Raw genomic sequence first — 24,706 nt, 5'->3', positions numbered from 1 at the left:
CCTTTCTGAAATGGCCGCCAAAAGTGCAAGAAAAACTACGTACCACGATTTGAGATAATAGAAACAGGTACTCCATGCAACTTCAAAATCTCATGGCGGAATAACCTTGCATAATCCTCTGCCAAAAAATTAGTCCTCACTGACAATAAGTGAGTAGACTTAGTCACCCTATCCACGATGACCCAAATTGAATCAAACTAATTTTGAGAACGGGGAAGATCGGTAATGAAATCTATGTTGATCATTTCCCACTTCCACACAGGCAACTCAATTTCTTGATATAGCCCTCTGGGCCTCATGTGCTCAACTTTCACTTATTGGCACACCATGCACTTAGATACAAAACTAGCCACATCCCACTTCATATTGTTCTACAAATACATCTCCTTAAGGTCATGATACATTTTGATCTAGTCAGGATGAATATCATAGCGCGACTCATGCACCTCAGCCAACACTCTCTCTTACAATCCATCTACATCTGGAATGCACAATCTCCCTTGGTACTACAAGGTACCATCACCACTAACCTCAAAAGTCATTACTTTCTTCCCATCTACATCACCCTTGATCCTCATCAAGATAGGATCTAACACTTGCATTTCTTTTACCTTATCACCCAGGGATGAATTCGCCACAACCTAAATAAATACACTACCATCCTCAGAGTCAAAGAGAAGAATCCAAGGTTAGCCAAATGGTAAACATCATTTACCAATTCTCGGTTTCCGTCATCCAGATGAGCTAGAATCCCTATATATAACCTGCTAAGAGCATCAACAACCATGTTAGCTTTACCTGGATGGTAGTAAAGACTCATGTCATAATCTTTGGGCAGCTCAAGCCATCTCCTTTGCCTGAGGTTAAGCTCTTTCTGGGTAAATACATATTGCAGGCTCTATGATCTGAAAATATATCCACATGCACTCTATACAAATAGTGACACAAGATTTTTAATGCGAACACCACAACCAATATCTCCAAGTCATGAGTCGGATAATTCTTCTCATGCACCTTCAACTGTCTATTGGCATAAGCTATCACCTTGTCATGCTGCATCAAAATACAGCCAAGTCCATAAGGGATACATTACAATAGACTACAAAACCTTCAGTGCCTTTAGGCAAATTCAAAACTAGTGCCAAAGTCAACTTATCCTTGAACTTCGTAAAAATAACCTCACAAGCATCAGATCACAAGAACTTTACCTTCTTCTGAATTAACTTAGTCAACAGGGCAGCTATAGTTGAAAAACTTTCCATAAATCTCCTATAGCAACTAGCTAAACCTAAGAAGTTTCATATATCAGTTGGAGTCGTTGGTCTACGCCACTTTTAACCACTGTAACTTTCTATGGATCCACCATGATCCCTTCACTAGAAATGAAATGGCTAGAAAAGTGACAACATTCAACCAGAATTAATATTTCAAAAATTTGGCATTCAACTACTGCTCCTTTAGGGTCTGTAATACAACACGAAGGTAATCAGCATGATCTACCTCACTCTTCAAGTACACCAGAGTATCATCTATGAACACAATGATGAACAAATCCAGAAACTAATGAAATACTTTATTCATCAAATGCATGAATACCACCGGGGCATTGGTCAACCCAAATGATAGAACCAAAAACTCAAAATGCCCATACCAGGTACCGAAGACAGTCTTAGGGATATTCGCATCCCTAATCTTTAGCTAATGATACCCGAACCAAAGATCAATCTTGGATAAAAACTTAGCACCTTGAAGCTCTATCCTTGGAAAAGGGTACTTATTCTTTACCATCACTTTATTCAGTTGCCAATAATCAATACACATCCAAAGGGAAACATCCTTCTTAAACACGAACAACACCGGTGCACCTTATGAAGAAATACTAGAAAGGATGAAACCCTTGTTTACAAGATCCCTTAGTTTATCCTTAAGCTCTTTTAACTTAGCCGGAGCCATTCTATACAGAGGAATAGAAATAGGACGAGTGTCCAGAACAAGATCAATCTCAAAATCAATCTCTCTATCGGAAGGGACACTAAAAAGTTCATCAGAGAAGACCTTAGGGAATTTATTCACCATGGGGATAGAATGTACAGAAGGACCCTCTGAGTTAGAATCTCTAACCCAACCCAGATAATAGAGACACCTCTTGGAGATTAATCTCAGAGCTCTAAGATATGATATGAACCTTCCCTTAGGAGCTTGGGAACCACCCTCCCAATCAATAAATAGCCCATTAGGGAATTTAAAAATAACCTTATGGGTCTGACAGTCTAGAGAAGCATAGCATGAGTGCAACTAATCCATCCTGATTATGACATCAAAATCAACCATGTCTAGCTCAAACAAATTCACCAACATCTCCCGTCCCCACAGATAACATACAACTCTTATAGACTCTCATGGAAACCATAGAGTCATCCACCAGGATAGAAATAGAAAAAGGGTCCGAAATATACTCTGGACGAAAACCAAAATACACAGCCACAAATGGGGTCATATATGAAAGAGTGGACCCCGAGTCAAGTAAATCGTACACGTCACGGGCAAAGATTTTCAACTTACCAATAATGACATCAGGTAATGCCTCAAATTCCTGATAGGTAGTGAGAGCATAGAGTTGGTTCTAACCAGTGCTGGAGCCAGATGGTGCACCCGTTGGTGCCGGAGCTGATGAAGAGGCAATTGAAACCTTGTTTGCCCCATAAGTAACCTTAGCCACTAGATAGTTTCTAAGCATGTGCCCTAGCTGACCACAGTTGAAGCACTCGTCATTTCCTTCATTACAATAACCCCAATATAATCGACCATAAAATCTCCAGGGAGGATAGGATAGAGCTGATTAGGCCCTTACCCTATACCCTATTATTGTCACTATCATAAAAATACCTGTCATTCGACGACTTTGGTTAGGGAGCACTAGCCATCGAGTAAGACCTAGAATTGCCCTTCTCTTTTGGACCACTTCCCACTATTCCTGCCACCCTACTGTTGGCCACCACCCTGATCAAAGAATCTAAATTTCTTGCTCTACCTCTCTCTTATCTCTACGTAATTCTTTTTTTCTTTTTCAACCTTCTGCATATATACCACCAACCTGGAGATGTCTATGTCCTTGTTCAATAAGACAGTCGTACTCTCCAAAATCAAGTCTCGGGACAATCTAAAAGCAAACTTCCTTATTATAGCCATCATTCTAGAAACCAAGTTCGGAGCATACCAAGACAACTGGTAAAACTTCAAGGCATACTTCTTGACTAACATCTTGCCTTGCTTCAGGTTAACAAAATTTTTCGCGTTCGCCTCCATAAACTCCTGAGAAAAGAAGAAATCTAGGAAAGCACTAGAAAAATCATCCCACAGGGTTGACTCTGCATCGTCATCCCTTGACTGGTCCAATTTATTGTACCACTGATAGGCCACATATTTTAGATGGTAGGAAACAAACTCCACACCCTCCAAATTAGTGGCATGCATAAAATGGAAGATCTTTTCCATCTCATCCAAAAAAACTTAAAAATCCTCCTCGACCTCAGCTCCAATAAAGGTTGGAGGATTCAATCTCATAAATTAGCCAACCCTTGTGGCCTCAGAAGATGGAGTAACAGAAGAACAGTCTCGGCCTGAGAAGCTACCAACTATGCCAATATATAAATAAACTGACGAAACTTAATATTCATCACATCACCCTAAGGAGCTTGAGAAGGTCTTTAAAGGATCGGTGGAACTCTAGGAGAACATTCAAGAAATAGAACTATAGACCGAGTTCGGACCCCATAAGTAGAACGTGTCCCATCAATAATGTCCGCAGGTGGGATAGAGGAGTTTTCATGAACTTCAAATCGTTTGGAAAGCATGATCTTAAAAGCAAACAAATGGGTATTAGAGAGGATTTCAGAGCCTTAGACTCCAGCCTAAAAATAGAACACAAGAAAGAGAAAAATTCTTAAATACCTCATAGCCTCCCCCTTATGAGTGTGGCACACTACACAACCTTAAAAGAGACTCTACTCGATAAGGATTTGTGGAATCCTAATAGACCATGAACCTAGGGATATAATACCAATCTGATACGACTCGAACCAGGGCCTAGAAGTGTCGGGTATCTCAAGTCCAACCAGGACCGGAGACCACCCCTAATACCCTACTATTAACCTCCCTACACCTCATGTTGGATGAATTCTGAATATATAACAAGATACAACAATTATAGTCGAAAGATAATAAAGTAAGTCTATAACCATTACCAAACATCCACAACTAAATATCCAACCAATACTAGTCCCAATTCCAATACCAATACCAATGCTAACACTAATACCGACACCGTCCATGCCTATAGTAGTCTGACAAAGACTCTAACCAGAATCAAAGAACATCCGATTGGGACATGCCCCCGACCATATCCAAAACCAAAACAAAAATAATAATAATAATAAAAAAAAAAGTCCTTCGTATGAAATAGGGTCTTCTGGAGTATGGATGTTTACCACTTCATTCTGACTTAAAGCTGTACCCAAATACAAGTCACTGGGCATGAGGAATGGTAGTATGACCTGTTTCTACATCACGTGGGGATAAAGCATCCTAAGGCGATTAGCAGAGTGAAATATATCATGTACTAAGGGATAAAGATAACATAATGCCATCATTCAAAACCAAATCAAATAACCATATGCAACCACATATATACATACATATATATACTGTACTGGGATAGGGAACAAGGTATAACATGCATTTAAAATCTTAACTTGGATTGTGTAGCTTAACCGTAATAAAATCCACCCACAGGCTATATGAGTTCATCTCTCCCCGTTAAAAAAGCCTTGGTGTATGTTAGCCGTACAAACTAGGGGTATCAAGAAAGACCAAGGAATACCCCGACCCCACGTCAACCAAGATACAATCATATCAATAGTGTGAACCACACACACAAGTCATCAAGACCAAAATTCATGACGATAATTACAATGACACGAACCAAACCAGGGCCTAGTCATGTTGGACATCTCAAGTCTGACCTGAACCAAAGACCGCCCCCAAATACCCAATTATAATTACCCTGTAACCTATGTCAGATGAATTTCGAACATATAACAAGATAGAACAATTTTAATTGAAAGATATTTAATAAAATTCATAACCATAACCATCCAAACATCCCACCAAGCTTCCAACTGGTGTTATCCCCAATACCAATGCCTAGGGCTGACACCAATACCGACACTGCCTATGTCTATTGTAGTCACACATGACCTTTAACTGAAAATAAAGAATATTCGGTCAGTACATGGCCTTGATAATACCCAAAACCAAAGACCAAAAAATAAACAAGAATATAAAAAAAGTCCATAACATGAAATAGAGTACTCCGAAGTATGTTAGCTCACCACTTCAGTTTGACACGAGTGTTGTCCCCGAATCTAAGTTACTAAACAAGAGAAGTAGTAAGGCCGGTTCCTGCATCATGTGGGGATACAACGCCCAAAGATGGGCTAGCGGGTGAACGATAACATGTACTTAAGAATAAGGATAAAGTAATGTCATTGTTAAAAACCAAAGTAAATTACCATATGCAACCATATACGTATATGTTTATATACTATGCCAGGAAAGAGGGTCGGGTTTAGCATGTATTTAAAACCTTTAACCTGGGATTATGTAGCTCTACCATCCGAAATCTACCCATAGGCTATATAGGTTAAAATCCCCCTGCTGAAAAGGCCCCGATGCGTGTTAGTTACACGAACCTAAGGAAAAGAAACCTAAGATGAATAGTAATCTCCCATAATATAAGTATGACATGATGTACACGGTCACCAAAACCAACCTCACATCAACAAATATGAGTTTCCAGTTTTGGTCTCCCCGGGACTTCCACCTTCCACGGCTTTGATAACATATCCCTCTTTAATCTCATATTAAAACCATTCACACATAATCAACTATTTACCAATGAGTCTTATTTATGAGGTATTAACAATTGGTATCATCATACTAAAATTAGAGCTTGCAAGTCTATCCATTTATGCCACACCAAAGCAATTAAACTAATTTGACCCCAAAGTTTCCAATTAAATCATTACTATGGCAATCAAGGCCTTTCTAATCCATTTAAAAAAATTTAAATCAATTTAGGTTCCATTACCATATTATGCCATGCAATGTTTTTACTAATAGTCTAACTATATGTTAAAAGCATTCTCATTGGCATTTTAACAAATATATTGAGGGCATATAGTTTCCAAAGCCAAAACCAAGTACCAATTGACCATTCCCATGTAACCACATGTTCAAAACACAATTATAACATAAAAACCATAAGTAAAACATGGGAAAATACTATTCAACCAAGAACAACCAAAACCCCCAACATATCCTTCGAAACCCAAAATAATACCACAATGATGCCATGAAAACCATTTATTAAAACATTCTTTTAGTTGAATTAACAATGAGAGAGGAGTAACATGCCTTAGACACTAAGGAAGACAGAGAAAAACCACCTGTAAGAGCCTTAATTGATTTCTTTGAAGAAACCCTAGCCTCTTCTTGACCCAAAGCTTGAGAGAGATTTTTAGAGTATGTAAGAGTGCTTGATTGAGAATAGGAGGCCAATGAAGCCCCAAAAGATATTTTAGGTCATGGGGTCAAAAGTAGTTAAGAGGGGAAATGTCCAGAATACCCCCAACTTAAACTATAAAAATTTTTGCAAGAGGGCACTGTTGAACCCCTTCACTCGTATCCATACCATACGAGTGGTACCCTCCACTCATAACTTGATCAAAAAGTTGGGCACTACATTCTATCCAACATATGACTCCAAGGCCCCAACTCATGACCAGACCATATGACTAGTATGGTTCTGTCGTACACTAGGCAAAATATCCTGACCCGACCCGAGGTCCTGGCCGCGATGGGCATCTCGAACCATCAAGGCCCGAGACACCCTGGTCTCTGCCCAACCCACTAGTGATATTGTCCACTTTGGGCCCAGGCCAGTACGACTTTAAAATGCGTCACAAGGGAGTAAGGCTTTCTTACTTATATACCTAGCATCCTTCTGCATTTTGCTGATATGGTACTCCTTTCTAAGTTGAGGTGTTACATACACCCTCCTTATGGACTCGGCGTACTTGCTGAGGTTTTCCCCATCGAATGTGATTTGCCTACACTCAGGATTGAGGTTTGCCCTGCCTTACCGAGATTTGCCTACACTTAGTTTAAACTTTGGCCTATATCAACAGGGACGACACAGGAGCAGCTCTGATACCATTCTTGTCACAACCCGACCTGAGGTCCTGGCCGCGATGGGCATCCCAAACTATCAAGGCCCGAGACACCCGTGTCTCTGCCCAACCCACTAGTGATATTATCCGCTCTAGGCCCAGGACCGCACGACTTTAAAATGCGCCACTAGTTAGTAAGGCTTTCTTACTTATATACCCAATATCCCTCCTGTATTTTGTTGATGTGGGACTCCTTCCTAAGTTGGGGTGTTACACAAAATCCAAAGGGATTGACACTGGACAATATACGATTACACCTTACCACTCGTACCCTATATTTACAAATCATAGTGAGCCTATTGTACTCAGAGTCAAGTCAATTTACCAAGTTTCAGATTAAGTGAAGGACCAAACTAATGAACCGCAACCAAACCATATGACCCGTACCCACGAAGTCATAACCACAACAAAAACCCAACCACCATATACTGGACAACTTATGAGTTGGGTCACCTGACCCGTACCTACACCATACGATATTTATGGCATGTAGTATGATGATCAGAAGGTTCAAAACTCAGGAAATTTTCAAGGGCCAAAACCCAAGAAATTTCACATAATTTTACAGTGTCCGTCTTCTGGACCCACACCTTCACAGATAGTTATCACAACCCCCATTATTTCCCAATTAAAACCTTTATCACCTAACCAAAATACCAATTCAAAGAGAATTATTTAGGCATTAATAAGTGGTATCGTGATACCGACTATAGCTTGAAAGCAATGTCACCAGCCAACACTTAGGGGATTCCCATGTACCCCACAACTTTATTATTTAAAATCACTTGGGCGATTCCTTTGTACCCCAGAAAATTTTCCAATACCATCCTTAGCCATTTAACCATTTTTTTTCCATGCCTTAGTTTTAAGAAATAGCCAAACCAAACACTTTGGGGATTCCATTGTACCCCTAGCTCAAATTCCCACTTTTCTCACAACTACTAACCAATTTTACAAAACCAGGTTAGGGCTATAACCACTTAAAGGGGCACAAGTTTAAAATAATTTACCCTTATCAAGTTCAACCACCATACCCATGAAACCATATGTTCAAAACCATAATTAAAATAATAAAGGCCATAATTAAACTATGAGAAACAATATTCATTCATGAACAACCAAAACCCTCAACCTTTATTTCAAAACCATAACAATACCATGAAAACCATACATTAAATATATGCCTTGAGTAAAATAACAATGAGAGAGGAGTAATATGCCTTAGACACCAAGAAACTCGGAGAGAAATCGCCCTTGAAAACCTTAATTGATTATCTTGATGAAATCCTAGATTTTGCTTGAACGGAGAGTTTGAGAGATAATTTTAGAGTATTTTAATGGGAATAGTGTGTTAATAAAGTTCCAAAGGATGTTTTAAGTCGTGGTATCAAAGGGAATTAAGGTGGGAATTATTCAAAATGCCCCTAACTTAAAAGCTATAAAAAGATTGCATATGGTTACAAGTCGACCCCTTGACTCGTGACCACAACCTACGACTCGTACCCTTGAGTCATAACCAAGACAGTGAGTTGGATACCCATACACCATCCACCATACAACTCCATAATCCCACTCGTGACCTGACCATATGATTCGATTGTCTAGTCATATCCAAGATAGAACTGGAGGGATTTGGACATTAGACAACATACGAATCAACCCTACCACTCATAACCTATCCTCATGGATCTTAGTAATCCACTCATATTTAGAGTCGAGCCAAGCCACTACATTTCTAATTTGATTAAGGATCATCCTAATGACTCGTCAACACCCCTAACGACTTGTACCACCAAGTTATTAACAAGATCAAAAACCCAACCACCACTCACTGGATACCTAAAGACTAAGGTCACCTGAATCTTACCCACACCATACAACTTATAGAGCTCTAGAATTTTTCAAGGATAAAAATCCAAGGTGTTTCACCTTTCCTAGAGGGTGAGTTGATAACAACCACCATATTAAATCAAATTTTGAACTCCCACCTATTTTTTTAGTCAAAGAATAAGGTAAGTGACTTTATTTACCTTGTAAGATAAAATCGTGCTTCTGCCTTACACTTTATCATTACCTGACGGCGTTAACTTTTTATAGAAAAGACAAACACCTTCTTTTGTCATGTCCATTTTAAATTTTCTTCATTTTTATATGCCCCTTTAAAATTTTGAATGAAAAAACTTATCCTTTAGGCTCCAAATTCTTTGTAAAGTTCAGTTATCTTTTCTTTACAAAAAATAGATCCTTAGTAATTTTAATGCAACAAACTAAAAATTCAGTTTTCAACTAATAAAATCAATGAAAAATTACAAGAAGTGACAATCTTAAGATCATAATTATGATAAATAGTAATACTTTCACAAAATTATGTTTTATAGAAAAAATTAACATTTTGTTTAGTGACAGTTACCAAGGGGTAACTCCTCATATTTTTACTCCAACACTTTATCTCTTTCCTTTCTTACTTTACCTTTTATTTTTTTTCTCAAATAACTCCTATTTTTTAGATTTTCATTCCATTTCTCACGTTTTCCTCACGTTGTAGATAAAGATTTTGCTTCACTAATTAAGTTAACTATTAATTTGTAGTTATTGTATAACTACCTAAAAATTTAATAAAATATGTGAAATTTATGATTTTATGTGATTTGACTATTTTAGTCCTCCCATAATTGCATTATGGTATTTTTGGGGTATGGGAGTGATTGGCATGGTTTCCGAAGCATTTTGATAGCAGTTGTGCGAAATTGTGAATTTTGGTGGCTTTGAGTGCCTTATTATGGACTTGTGTAGTTATCATTTGATCCGTGCAACAGATGGCTAAGCGTACTATACCAGCAGATCCAAAATATATATTTTAGGCTAGATAGACCTTTGACTCAAGTCCCGATGCACCTGAGCTCATTTCGACCTGTTGGTCAGAAAGTTGGAAAATTAGAAATATGGGTGTGGGATCCACATTTAGTCAAAACAACCTCGTATGAAAAATTCAACTTTGTCAATGCATCTGAAGTGTCGATTTTAGGGGGGGGGGGTATAGTTTGTTTGCGTATATCAAACTCCGAACAAATCTTGTCCACCCTATAGAAGTCTGGGTTGGACCAAAAAAATCTGTTTTTTCCAGGTCTGGTGCACTGTATAAAATAACCCTTTTACCCTCTTTTTTACCCATTTTGCCCATTCTTTCACCTTTTCTCTTGATAGTTAAACCCTAAAAAGTGTGAGAGATTGAAAATAAAGCTTGTGGGAGCTTGCGAAGCTAGATTAACATCTGTTTCTTGATTCTATTACGGATTTAAGTTGAGATTTCATCCTTTTTACTCTAATTCCTTGATTAATATCTCAAAACCTCAAAAGTCTTAGGGCTTGATTTTAAACCCTAATTTAACTCCTTTTCACTTGAATAATGTTTTAATCTTATAATTACTAGTTTTTCATCAAGTTAACATTCAAAATAACTTTGATTCTTGATTTTAACATGGATTTCAAAGATTTTACCCGATAAAGCTCAAAAATAGTTTTTCTTCAATTTGAACCTCGTTTTGACTAGATTCTACTTAGATTATCTTCTAAATATTTCTAAAAATATGGAAAACAGATTTTTGAATTAAAGTTATAATTTTGTCATTTTTTTTCAAAACCCATTTCGGAGGTTCGTTTTGATCCCGAATCAAAAGTAGTCAATATAGGTATCGTTGACTTTGTTTTGACACGTAGATTCCATATTTCTTGGTTTGAGTTAATTTTGGGATCTAGGTTCTTTTTGATCTCGAATCAAAAGTAGTCAGTATGGGTGTCGTTTCCTTTATTTTGATGTGTAGATTCTATATTTCTTGGTTTTAGTTGATTTTGGAATCATTCGTGGAAAGTAAGGCCGTGAGTTCGAAGTGTAGCGGATCAGTTTTGACATTCGATGTAGGTTATGGCTTGGATTTTTCACACTGTATTGGATAGTAAATATTAGTACAAAATGCATGTTAAGGGTGGAACCTAATTATGAAAAATGGCTACTATGTGTTGTTACCGTGTGGGGGCCTATATATGATGTGATTATTGAAATTAAAATATTATGTGATAAGTATGATCGTGTGGAGACCTATGTGATATTGATAGATAGCCTTGAATACATGTGAATAATTGTATTGTGTTGTTGAAATACCTAATATGGTACCATTGGTTTATTCTGATATATTCATACTCGTTGGCATTGGAAACATGTGGAAACTCATGGATGATGAATTATTGAGTGGATATTGGCTCACGTGGTTGTGGAATGTATTATTATGATTGGTTGTGGAAATACCTCATGTGGTTGGTTGTGGAAATACTCATTATGATTGGTCAGACTATGATACCTACTAAGTACAAGCGCACTGTATTCATGCCTACTGCGCCCTTTCAGTGCAACTCTTAGATTGAGTGTGCTACAAATTGGTTGATTTCAAGCTCCTTCAGATTTATCAAGGTAGTAATTAGACATTCATGTGTTCATAGTTCACCTTTATCTTTCTATAGAAGTTATGTATTTTCTATTTTGGTTGACAAATGTTGACCCTGTGTTGATATTTTTGATGTATTTGACTTATGGTTTGTTGATAACACTCAACTTACTCTGATTTTTTGGGGTAACACTATCATTGTCAATATAATAACCCAACTTAGGTTGGGGTCAAATCCTCAAAGAGTGTAATTTAGTCTTCAAATTCTATGTATGTTGAAAGTCACTAAGCGTTGATCCACAATGTATAATTAAAGAAAAACATAAATTAAATTGGGAGGGTGGGTATGATTTAAAACCTGTTTGAACAAAATTATCTTGTAACACTAAGTGAGAGCAAGCAATAATTTTTTATTAAAATCCAATGAGAGAAGAGTCTTGGGGTTATACTTTTCCTAGGGGTCATACATGCATGGGTAATAGAGGGTTAGTCTATTTCTTAGTCAAAGATGTGGGTAGGCTTGATTTTAATTCTTAGCGTTAGTCTTTTAACCACACACCAAACTTTACTCATGGATTCTTTTGAATACCACATGAGTGTGCCAGTTTCACCAATCCAAGACCTCAACATAATATCCCTATTTCTAGGATGAGGCCAATCAATCCAGCTACACATATAACATCCTTATTTCTAAGATAATGCTATGGACATAACTAGTATCAAATAGTTATTCACTACTACTCATCACCCACACCCCTCTTTCGAGGATGATATGGGATCTAATTCAAATTTGGTTTTCACCCACAATTATAAATTAAAGCAAAGAGTAGTAGCAAAATCCATCATCAATAACTAATAATTAGGACTAACAATCAACACCCATATACTTTAACACCCTAATCAAGCATAACCACCAGATGAATACTTAGCTACTCATAAGATTAATTAAAACAGGCATACCTAAGTTAGCACCCAATGCATCCATTGATAGCAAATCAAGAATAATCCCAAAACTTCAATCTCAAATTATAACTAATATTTCTCTGGGAAAGTTTAGAAACAATTGTCTTTCCCAAATTGGTAAGGTTTCCTCTCAATACCAACTTGAAAATTAGTTGAAAGATGCCTTAAATATGTAAGGGTTTTGCCCTTTGGAGAATTGGTTCAGCTACTTGAAATTACAAAACTGCCCTTAGATTTTTGGCGGCACCATCAGGATTGTCATGGTCTGATCACGATCGCAACTATCACGATTGCGGTGATCCCCTCGAGATCGCCAAGATTTGATCAGGTTTTTACTGGCGCAATCGCGACCCTCAGACCATGATCGCGGTATCTGAGGGTCAATCTCTGCTCCATATTTTCCAGCTTTTGTACTAACTTTACTCTTTTTGTTTCTTACTTCACTTATTTTCTTCCAATTACCTGTAAACCTGCAAACCATGGGAATTAGTGCATTCAAATAGCTAATTTGCCTCATTTACACAATTTAACCATAGTAGTGTGCAAAAATTTTGATGCCAATGAGTATTAAATTTGCCACTCATCAACACCCCCAACTTAAACTTTTGCTTGTCCTCAAGCAATGCCACTTATTACTCAATGAGACTATGCAATTATAAGCCCATTCATATGACCAAATAATCACAATGATTTCAAACTTGGTTAGCACTAAATAGTAGCTCTCAAGCATGGGAAAAGCTATTCTCAAAACTCCCCTCAACATAAACCACACTTTTCAAGGATGCAAAATACTTTAAAGAGCAACTAAGCAATAATCACTAACTCTCTAGAAGTGACTCTCCATCAATTAGTGACATATTTAAACTCTTTTGCCTCATTTTCAGAAGATGACAATTTCACCCATCTCAATTAGTCTACATGCCTCCTTACGAAAGAAAATCCCCCACACTAAAGTATTTATCATGCAACACAGGATTAAAGTGAAAGTTCTCACTCACACAATGAATCTCTCAATGGAACAAGTATCATACCTGTCACGACCTGAGACTACCCTCTAGTCATAACACGATACTTGGAACCACAAGTGGTCCCAAGCTAACCCATGAACTGCATACTACTTGAGCAACTGATTTATAATATATTAACTAGTTGGTTCTACCATACGGAAATATAATCATATAAAATTTGGGAAAACTATAATATTGATATAATTTACAATATGATAAAACTGAAGAGAGCACAAAAATTACAAGACTGACTCTGACTGAAATCTATGAAGCCTCTACTATACTGACTATAGATATCTCGGACATGTCTCCAACTACCACTAATCAATACAAATGAATAATAAGGTAAAGTACATGAACAACATCTAACTGAAGACCCCGAAATACAAGAACTCATCACCTATTGGCTAGAAACTGCAACTGTCTGATCATGACGTTTGGACTACAACTGGTACCTACATTATTTTATAATGTAGCCACATAGACGTATATGTGGATCAGTACTTCTGGAATGTACTGATTAAGCGGGGGTGAATGTAGTAAGTAAAACTTATTTCATACGTAATCTCAAAACATGCATGCTAAGTGTAAGTAGACTCACCAAAAGACTAAAATAAACCGAACGCTCAAATATCTTAAAACATGCATAACAAATAGAATCTAATAAGTTGGTGAATCATTATACTTAGTTCATTATAAATTTAATTTTATAATATAAATAGAACTGAAGCTGGAAAACAATAAAACATGGGTACTATATGAACACTGGGTCTAAAACTATGTGATGGAAATTGTAATATCGGAAAATGCAAGACTAAGTGTATATCTGTCATGTTACTGAGATAAATTTGAAATTCAAAACACTAAAAGTTGTAAAAATAAATATCTGAAAGTCTGTACACTTAGTCAAGCAAACCTAAACAGAAATTACACTGAATACTGACTGATACTGCGGGAGGTATCATGTAATCGACATGCCCCAATCTGAGCTAATCGGGGTCTAACCTGTAACCTAATAGAAGAATGACCTAAAGAGATGAATACTAAGAGAAACAAGATAACAAACAAATGAAATAAAGTAACATAGATAGCTTGACATACGAGATTACAAGAAAAAGGAAACAAATCATGTATTAGATGGTATGACCTCTAAGACCCGCAATAACAACACCAAACTCTTACGGTGACCACTAAGGGAATCAACTCTGCCTTACAACCACCGTTTCTAAGCAAAGATCAATAATGGCTTTTCCAAGCTCTACACTACTTGGCTTTTTCAAGCCCTACACTACACTTTCAAAGAGAGAAGAAGACTTTCAATATCTTTCAATTATCCATAATATACTAAGGAGCAAATGACCTAATAGAAGACTATTTATAGGCTAGATTATTACATAGCAAAATGGCCAAAATACCCTTAATGAAAGGGGTGGTCATAGAGTGTTTTTCTAATATGTGTAATCCCCAAAATACCCTTAATTAAGGGTGCGTCTTCAATGCTCTAAAACCAAGGGGTCATGCTTCAACACTTGTGGACTCGGGTTGGCATCACCCCATGCAATCTTCCACACATGGGTTTGCTTTATGTCATGCTCAAAATAGGTCCTCTATGCATGTTCTTGTGTACTCGAGGTGACCAAGTCTTGAGTCTTTATGTATTGGCCTCCAATGATGTCTTCAAAAGTATAGATGGCTATTTGGCTTGTATCATCCTCCCCTTCTTGAAAAGAATTCGACCTCGAATCCATACCTTGCAAAACTAAAGAAAGGACAAACAAGCACAACTTTCTCATGGCATGAGGGTTAAGGTTAGTACAACAAATAACATCATCATGCCAAGGTGGTATATACTTGAGATTTAACCACAAATCCTTTGCCTTAGTAGTGAAAAGCTTAGTAAGAATGTTGCAAAGGAAATAACTATGACAAGTATCATGAGATAAAGAAACTACAAAGGTAAGGCTACCCTTGTCTTAGGAACCATAAAGCACAATTGTTTCATTACCTCTTCAAGTGGCCTCATTAAATGTGGTGCCACTATTGGTCTCAAAGTCCACCAATCCCACATAGCCTTATCAATCAAATAAGTGGACCAACCAACAAGACCCCTACCTCTACTTAATGCAAACTCAAAACTAGCATGGATGTCATCATAGGCAAAGAGGTAGTATAGGAAATAATCAAGTATAAAGACGTGTACGGGTGAAGACAAAGCATTTAAGCACATACACGATCTTTTCTTCAAACAAATAGACAACTTGGCATCCACAAGTTGGGATTCATGCAATTTAAAAATAAGTGTGTCAAGCAAGGATGCACATTTAGAAGTATTAGCCCAAGGAGACAATGACACTTTTGCTCTCGGGTTTTTAAGAATGACACTTTACTTGTCATGTAGACCAAGTAACAAGTTGGGTGCGCCAACATCATCATATCGATATTTGACACCAGGATCAAATGGAAAGAGTGGCCATAGACATGGATCTAGATAACACTCTTTTTCTTCATAGGCTTCACCCAATCTAAAAGACATACTCTCTATAGTGGCAAACATATCATCAAAAGAAAATAAAGAGTAGAGAAAGGTATCACTCAAGTCAAATTCAACTAAGGTGTCCTCATGTATGTACTCACTACCAGTTTTAACATTATCATTATGAGTACCCTCAACAATAAAGTCACACATAGTAGAAGAAGAAGTAATTTCCAAGGAATGGACACTTTTTCCTTTTATGGAAGAACCCTCAAGTAGACACATACCTCCACCAAAATCAAATGGATTATTCCTTAAGTCTTTATAGAAAGCAAGCAATTCATCCTTATAGTCATCAAACATGGGTGGGGTGTCATACAAAGGATCACAACCACAATCCATTTTCAAGGAACAATAACTTATTGGGTTTCTTAAGAATTCAAGCAAGTTAAAATCATCATCACCCAATTGATCATTCCTTTCCAAGCCCACACATTCCTTTCCCTTAAGAGTACTCTCATCTTTCAAGAAGAGATTTCCATCTTTAGGAGGAATGTTGTCACAGCATAGTGGGTTAGCATATTGGTTATAGCTTTTAAGACAAGCTATACCTTCAACTTTATTCTCACCACTAGGTTCATTAGGAGTGACTATATCATCTTCAAACAAAGATATTATACTTAAAGAGAGTAGGATATATTTCCCGAACAGATTGAGAACAAACACATTCATCACTCTCTAAAAGATCAATACCAAGTTTCAAAGAGATTTCAAGTACAAGATTATCCCATGAATAGCTCTCGAGTTTACTCTTATTTTGTTGACCAACATCTTTAAGTATTTCACTCACTTGAGTTCTATTAAGCACATCACATACATAATCAAGTGGTGGAATTTTTTACAAATAAGTTGATCAACACCAATTACACAAGACGATGTATTTCCGTTCAACATATAGGCTTTAACACTAGGTAGACATAAATTGATCTTACAAGAAGAGTCAATTTGGTCATCAATAGGATCAACTAGTGTATCCTCACTCACAACATGCACATCATCAATAATTGGCAAAGAATCAATGGACGATGTACTTTCATTCAACACATTGGCTTCAACACTAGGTGAACTTAAATATATCTTACAACAAGAGTCAATTCGGTCATCAATAGGATCAACTAGTGTATCCACACTCACAACATGTGCATCATCATCAAGAGGCAAAGAAATAATGGACTCACAAATAGATAAGCAACCACTCACACTCAATGGGCTACTAGCCATACAATCATCGTTCACATGCACAAAAGTGTAAGAGTTAGCTATTGTACCTTGACATTCATGAGTATGTTCATCTTTACCTCGGTGTGAAATTCCATCACAAGCTTGGGCAGCGGCTTTTTTTGGGAAGCTCTCTTTGCAAGTTGCTTGGATAATTGGATTTTGAGAAAAGAGTTTGGGTAATAATTGGCGTATAATTTCAATGTGCCATTTCATATTTTCTAGACCATCATTGATGCAATCACATGCGGCATTGAAATTATGGGCAGCCATGGTACCTAACAACAAAAGAAAATAACAAACAAAAGTAAACAAACAAGATTAGTAGTAAAAGCTCCTCACCAACACTTGTATACACTCACCTTTGTGATCCTCACAATTGCAGCAGTGAATATTGAAAGTTGCTTATACTTCGGTAGTCAATAAGGTGTCAATCACTACTCAGCGGCCAGAATAGATTCTTGTTTGATGGACTAAAGATACAAAATAAAAAATTCTACTTACGAACTTGAAACAAAAAGTTACGATGAATTAAAAATGAGAAAAGCACACAAATAACAAAAATAGGAAAGAAAAGGACTCAAAACTAACTCACAGCCTAGTAAACAATTACTAGTTTGTCAATTAGCACTAGAATCAACAAAATTGCAACTAAGAATCAAGAATAGAAACCAAGAAATCAAGATTTGAACTCAAAATTTGGTTGTCCCAAAGTGGTGATGTCGCAGCTTGTGGTTGGACATTAATTTTACAATGTTTTATTTGTTTTCAAGTTGTGTTTTCGGCCAATCTTCAACCAAGGGAGTGTAATTTCAATTTTTGGAGGAAAAAACACAAGTTTTGGAGCCCTTTTCAAGGTCAAATGAATTTGAATTGAAATGCCCCCCCCCCCCCTTGTACTTTCAATTGTACTTGTTCTTGTACTTTATTATTCCTTCCCTTTTATTGTTTTCTTTCTTTTGGATGACTAGGAAGGTTCTTGAAAATTTCCTTGAACAAGTAGTACACTCTCTTTCCTCATTTTTCAAGATCAAACACCCCTTTTTGAATATTTTTCTCCAACAAGATATGAAGATGATGAAGAACAACAAGAATATTCAAGAGTTGACCAACTTTTGACCACGAGGCAAATGACCTCCAAATTCAAATTTTCTTGTAGATCAAGGTTCCTTTTGCCAATATAAGCATAAATAACACAAAATAACTTCAAACCAACATCACAATCACAACACCCACATGGATCAACCTTCAAAAAGCTTCAAACTCAAGTCTAACAATGGTGAAATACTCAAAACAACTCGGATCTTGCTCAAATCTTAGATCTAGATTATATTAGTACTAGGGAACAAGGATCTAGCACTAGAAACTAACAAAACACACAAAAATAAAGTAGATCTAAGTTTCAAAATCTGCCCAAACATAAAAAATAGGATTAACAACATTTTTGTGAGTTTTTATTTTCTACACTTCTTCTAGTGTTAGAAACAAGGATCTAACACTAGAAACACACAAAACAGACAAAAATAAAGTCTCAAAATGTGAAAAACCCTAAAAATGTGAATAGTAACTTTTCTTTCTATTTCACTTTTTTTTATTTTCAAGATAACAATCCCAAGATTGATTTTGTTGGAACAAAATCAAACCTTTCTCTGATATCAAATGATAGAAGAATGACCTAAAGAGATGAAGACTAAGAGAAACAAGATAAAAAACAAATGCAATAAAGTAAGATAGATAGCTTGACATATGAGATTACAAGAAAAAAGAACCAAATCGTGTATCAAATGATAAGACCCTTAAGACCCGCAATAACAACACCAAACTCTTACGGTGACCGCTAAGGGAATCAACTCTGCCTTACAACCACCATTTCTAAGCAAAGATCAATAATGGCTTTTCCAAGCCCTACACTACTTGGCTTTTCTAAGCCCTACATTACACTCTCAAAGAGAAAAGAAGAAGACTTTCAATGTGTTTCAAATATCCATAATCAACTAAAGAGAAAATGACCTAATAGAAGACTATTTTTAGGCTATCATATAACATAGCAAAATGGTCAAAATACCCTTAATGAAAAGAGTGGTCATGGAGTGTTTTTCCAACAAGTGTAATCCCCAAAATACCCTTAATAAAGGGCGCTTCTTCAATGCTCCAAAACCAAGGGGTCATTCTTCAACACTTGTGGACTCAGGTTGGAATCACCCCATGCAATCTTCCACACACGGGTTTGCTTTATGTCATGCTCAAAAAGGATCCTCCATACATGTTCTTGTGCCCTCGAGGTGACCAAGTCTTGGGTATTTGTGCATTGGCCTCCAATGATGTCTTCAAAAGCATAGATGGCTATTTGGCTTATATCAACTAACCCGAGCTAGAAGGTTTTTAATATCGTGCCATGGGTACTAACATTGACTGACGATGTGGATCCATAAGGTTGATGTCCTAAAGGACTAAGGAGTTACCTTATACTGGCAGGTGTTCTCATGAGATATGTACCAACCTTAAACAAGAAGAAAGACATCTTAAGCATATGCTGGCTACGTAGCTCTATAACTCTGGGGTTGCAGCTAAGGGTCAAACCCTAAACTGGCTGAAATTCCCCCATCCCAAGGTTCGCTCGATGCTAAATCCTACTCCCAACTGAATGACACTGGAATGCTAACTGGTACATGCACTATAAATAATAACTTATAAACTCAGGTCATGGTATTCTAAAAATAATAGTACATATGGATTTTGGGGTAATTAATAACACATAAACTAATAATTCTTATCATGAATATGGATATCTGAGTATACTGATAAGATTCATGGATTAACTGTCTGAATATTTGAAAACCTGAATTTATGTAAATCATATAGGTATCAGGTGTTCATAATCCACCAGCACTAAATGAATATAAAATACAATATTAAAGCTTAAAACTTTGGGATTGAATCATAGTTCAAAGACTCAAAAGCTTAGACATTTCATCAAACACTTGGGAATCATCAATTTGAACATTGGAATGTCTTAAACATGGAAAGACAATAGGATAACATGGCTACATTCATAACTTCGGGATTCATCTTGAAATCAAATAAACATGGTATGGAAATTTCAATACGCAAATATTATATGAATCATTCTACTTGAAAATACATGAAACCATAACTCGTAATTGAAATCAACAAGATATTCATGGAGATAATTCAACTTGAAACTTGTAAAACTCATAATTTAAAATCAAAAAGGGTTCTTAGGCTCCATGGGTTAAAGGGGACCCATGGATTAACTCCCAAATACCTTAAGCTTCTTAACTTGGGAAAAAATCACTGTTCTTGAAGCTTTCTTAAAGATTCTTGAGCTTGGGAAACTTGGATTCTTGATTTCTTATGAAAAGGGCTTGAACCTTGTTCTAGGGGATGGAGGAGGGTTTTGAAATGTGTAATGATTTCTTAGGGTTAAGAGAGAGGAGTTAATGTTCTTAATATTTCATTAAATCATTTTGAAGTGATTAGGTATGGTTTAGGGGTGTGAAATGACTTCAACACCCTTGATTTAAGTCAAAACAGAGCATTTTTGGCACTGGGCAATGACCTAGGCGACGCTCAGCAAATCACCCAAGCTAAGGTAGGTGATGCATGGCCAATCGCCCAGCCCTTATGTCGGCGACGCATGGACAATCGCACACCCTTTACAGTGGACCTAGGCAATTTGTCATGCGATGCACGACCCTTTGTATGGCCACAACTTTTCGCTCGAGTATCGAATTAAGGTGAAATTGGTATCGTTAGAAAGCTAATTCAATTATTTACAATTTGGTTAGTCTCTGTAAAATTTCATATATGTAAGAATTTATACTCATTCAAAGCTGACCCTTGTTGAATCAAATACCAAACTTTGGATGAATTAAAGTTTTTTAGCTCAACTTTGTTTTAAGTGATTCCTATGAACATTTTTCACCTCGAAATCACTTCACACACTAGGGTAAAGATCATAACACATGAATTCAAAAATAAATTTTGGGATTAGAATTTACACACATAGAAATGATGGTTCGATTTCTAGATAAAAAATATGGGGTGTTACATTATCTCTCCCTTGAAAACATTCGTCCTCAAATGAGACTGGTTAGACTGAGAGTACTGAACTAAGGCAACTAAGATCACATACTCAACATGCATGTCTGGGAACGTGATTTCATAATTGAGTCTGATAATGACACATGAACTGAAATGATTTTGTGAATACATGCAATGACATGAGAATGGTTATAAGGCTGAGATTAAAATGAGAGAATCAACTTATGCGTAACCATTACCCCAGGTTGGATCTAGTTTCATAAAGAAAAGTTAAGAGGTCTAGGACATAAAAAATCAGGGTATTACAATATCTCCCCCTTGAAATCATTTATCCCTTGAACGATACCAACATGGCCGAAATACTACGAAAAGACTGAGTTGATGCACGGAACACTTACAAACAAAATCATGACTGAATATCTGAATCATGATGCATGAACTGAACTGAATTCATAATTTACATGGATGTGAATAAACTATCTCTTGAAATAGAAATATTCATGAAACTTTTGATAGTAAGACTAGATCGGAAGATGGAAAAACCATAGGAACTAGTCTGTCTGACTGCTAAACTGAATTGCTGGCTATACTGACTAAATTATACTAAAATCTTATATTCAACTGGAGTATTTATTCAACACTCTTTCTAAGAAGTTATAATAATATTAGGGATCAAAGGATCTTAGGCATGACCTGATTGAGATATCTGAATATGGAATCACAACATGGCTATATTTTGTAACATGGAATGTAGGCCTATGAAACATAAACTGGAATTTTCTATGCCTTAGACAATGCAACTGATACACTCAATATTAGACCTACTCCTCAAATACTCCCTCAACTATACGTTCCACTTTAATACCACACTTCACTTGAGGCTACTACAAATATTCACATGGGCACTGATAACTCTATCTACCGAAGTCTGAGCTGAACTAAATTCCCTTTCTATGTTCAAGCCTACTCGAATCTACAAAGTGCACACATAACACTATAATACTAGTCTTAACCATGAATTCAATACACCATGTGTTTTCATAACTTCATCTCAAGAATAATTCTTCTTACCACTTCATCAACTAACTTAAACCTCTTACTAGGTATTTACTAGAGCACAGTGCATTCATCCACTTATACACCAACGTAAAATTCAAGCCTATATTTATAATGGCATATGAATGTCTAAACAAGCACCCATAAAAGCATCTTTCTCATATTCTCTAATACCTTTATCAATCACAACTTCTATGCACTATTCTTAAGAAGACACACATAGAATTCTTAACTAACCATGACATATACAAAAAGGTTAACCTCATTACTCCAACTATATATCCTCATATAAAACAAGCATGAAATAATCCTTCCTCAATAAGAAATATTTAGTCTCTCCCATTAAACTATTAATCATTAATTTTTTTCATCGCTATTATCTGAACATTAGGGAGAGGTCACTAAAAGGTTAGAACATGAGGACCTGAAGTATAAAAGAATACTATGTATAACTTGGACACTTAACTGAGGTATGAGGAATAGAGTATCTATGACATGGATTTATTACAGAGATCAAAACTGAGGATATACATGACATAATCTAAATTTCGCTGATTATTAAGAGTGTAGCATGAGTTCTTGGAATCGAATATACTATAAATCATGAGTACATGAGCTACATGACCTGAGTTTGGAGTTCATGATTTCATGGAACATGATTTATACTGTTGAATGAACTGGAACTCCTCATATTAAAAATTGAGAGAGTACATGATTCAATGAAAAATGCATGATTATGAGCTATGAACATGGAGCTGATATGTAAGGCATGAGCAGATGTCATGATGACTGAAATACAACACTTTTCACTGAGATAATAATGGGTTGGGCATCATCCTCCCTTACCGACGTTCTACAACATACAGACATCACTACTAGAATCTGAGAGCCTGACTTGGTTACTTGTTCTATCATCTCCCCCTTAGCTTTAAGCCATTATTCTAAGTTTGTAGGTCCCTTTAATAAACTCTATTCTGAGCTAAAACCACTTTACTCTTGAGTTCAAGATATGACAATACACATAAATAATAAACTCATTCAGAAAGACCATATCTTAAAGCATAAAATCCACTGCTAAAACTTTCTTCTGAGATAGAACTCTTAACTTTCTATAGCCCCAATAGTCATCATACAATAACTTAAACATTGACTAACTTAGAAATTTAAGGAGTATCACAATACCATGAATTCATACCAACTAGAATTCCAACTCTTCTATTAGTTCAACCATCCATAATTCAAACTTAGATTCTAACACGTAACATAGGTATTCCCAAACCTTTGATGAACCAAACTACTTCTATCATAGCCTACTAATAACACATCTCTAAACTTATATTTTTCCCTAAACTATGAGAATTACCATTACACCAACATACTCAACATCAACAACAAATAATTTTGTATAAACAAACTTAAATTCTTGCATACACCGTTTCAAGCCTACTTGTTCACCTTTCATACAACTAGACCTATGGATATAAAATCTATTGAATCTAGATAAAAAAATTATACCCAATTTACTGCTGCTAAACTTCTAGGTTCATGCTTCTAACTCTAGATCACATACTATCATAGTATTTTGAGAAGGAATATGAAAGCATATCTGACTTGGTTTATTGCAGGATTTTTCATAAACATGAATGAATTCCTTCAAACTTCAGAACTTAAGAGCACCGATGGGATACTTTTGAGCCTATGTGTAATCCCATAACTGTCTAAGAAAACTCTATCTATAGAGATTTAAGCTTCACCATTTTTGTTGCCTCAAGAATAAGGTAGAGTAGACACGAATGGATTAATGTGAGAATCTACATAAGTTCCTTAGAGAACACTTCTACTGCACGATCTGAGACATAAAAGAAGGGAGATATTTTTTAAATGTTATGTAGCCTCTCGAAGAAAAAAACAGACATCTCTGTACCATTTCACAAGACTATACAAGACACGACTTCATAGATACCCTAGGACACTTGAACCTTATGCTCTGATACCAAGTTTATCACGACCCGAGACTATCTCCTAGTCATAACACAGTGCTTGGAACCACAAGTGGTCCCAAGTTAACCCATGAACTGGCATACTGCCTGAGCAACTGATTTATAGCATATTAAGTAGCTAGTTCTACCGTACGAA

This window comes from Capsicum annuum, unplaced genomic scaffold (assembly GCF_002878395.1).
Source record: "Capsicum annuum cultivar UCD-10X-F1 unplaced genomic scaffold, UCD10Xv1.1 ctg1714, whole genome shotgun sequence".
Lineage (NCBI taxonomy): Eukaryota > Viridiplantae > Streptophyta > Magnoliopsida > Solanales > Solanaceae > Capsicum > Capsicum annuum.
This window is presented reverse-complemented; position numbering follows the sequence as displayed.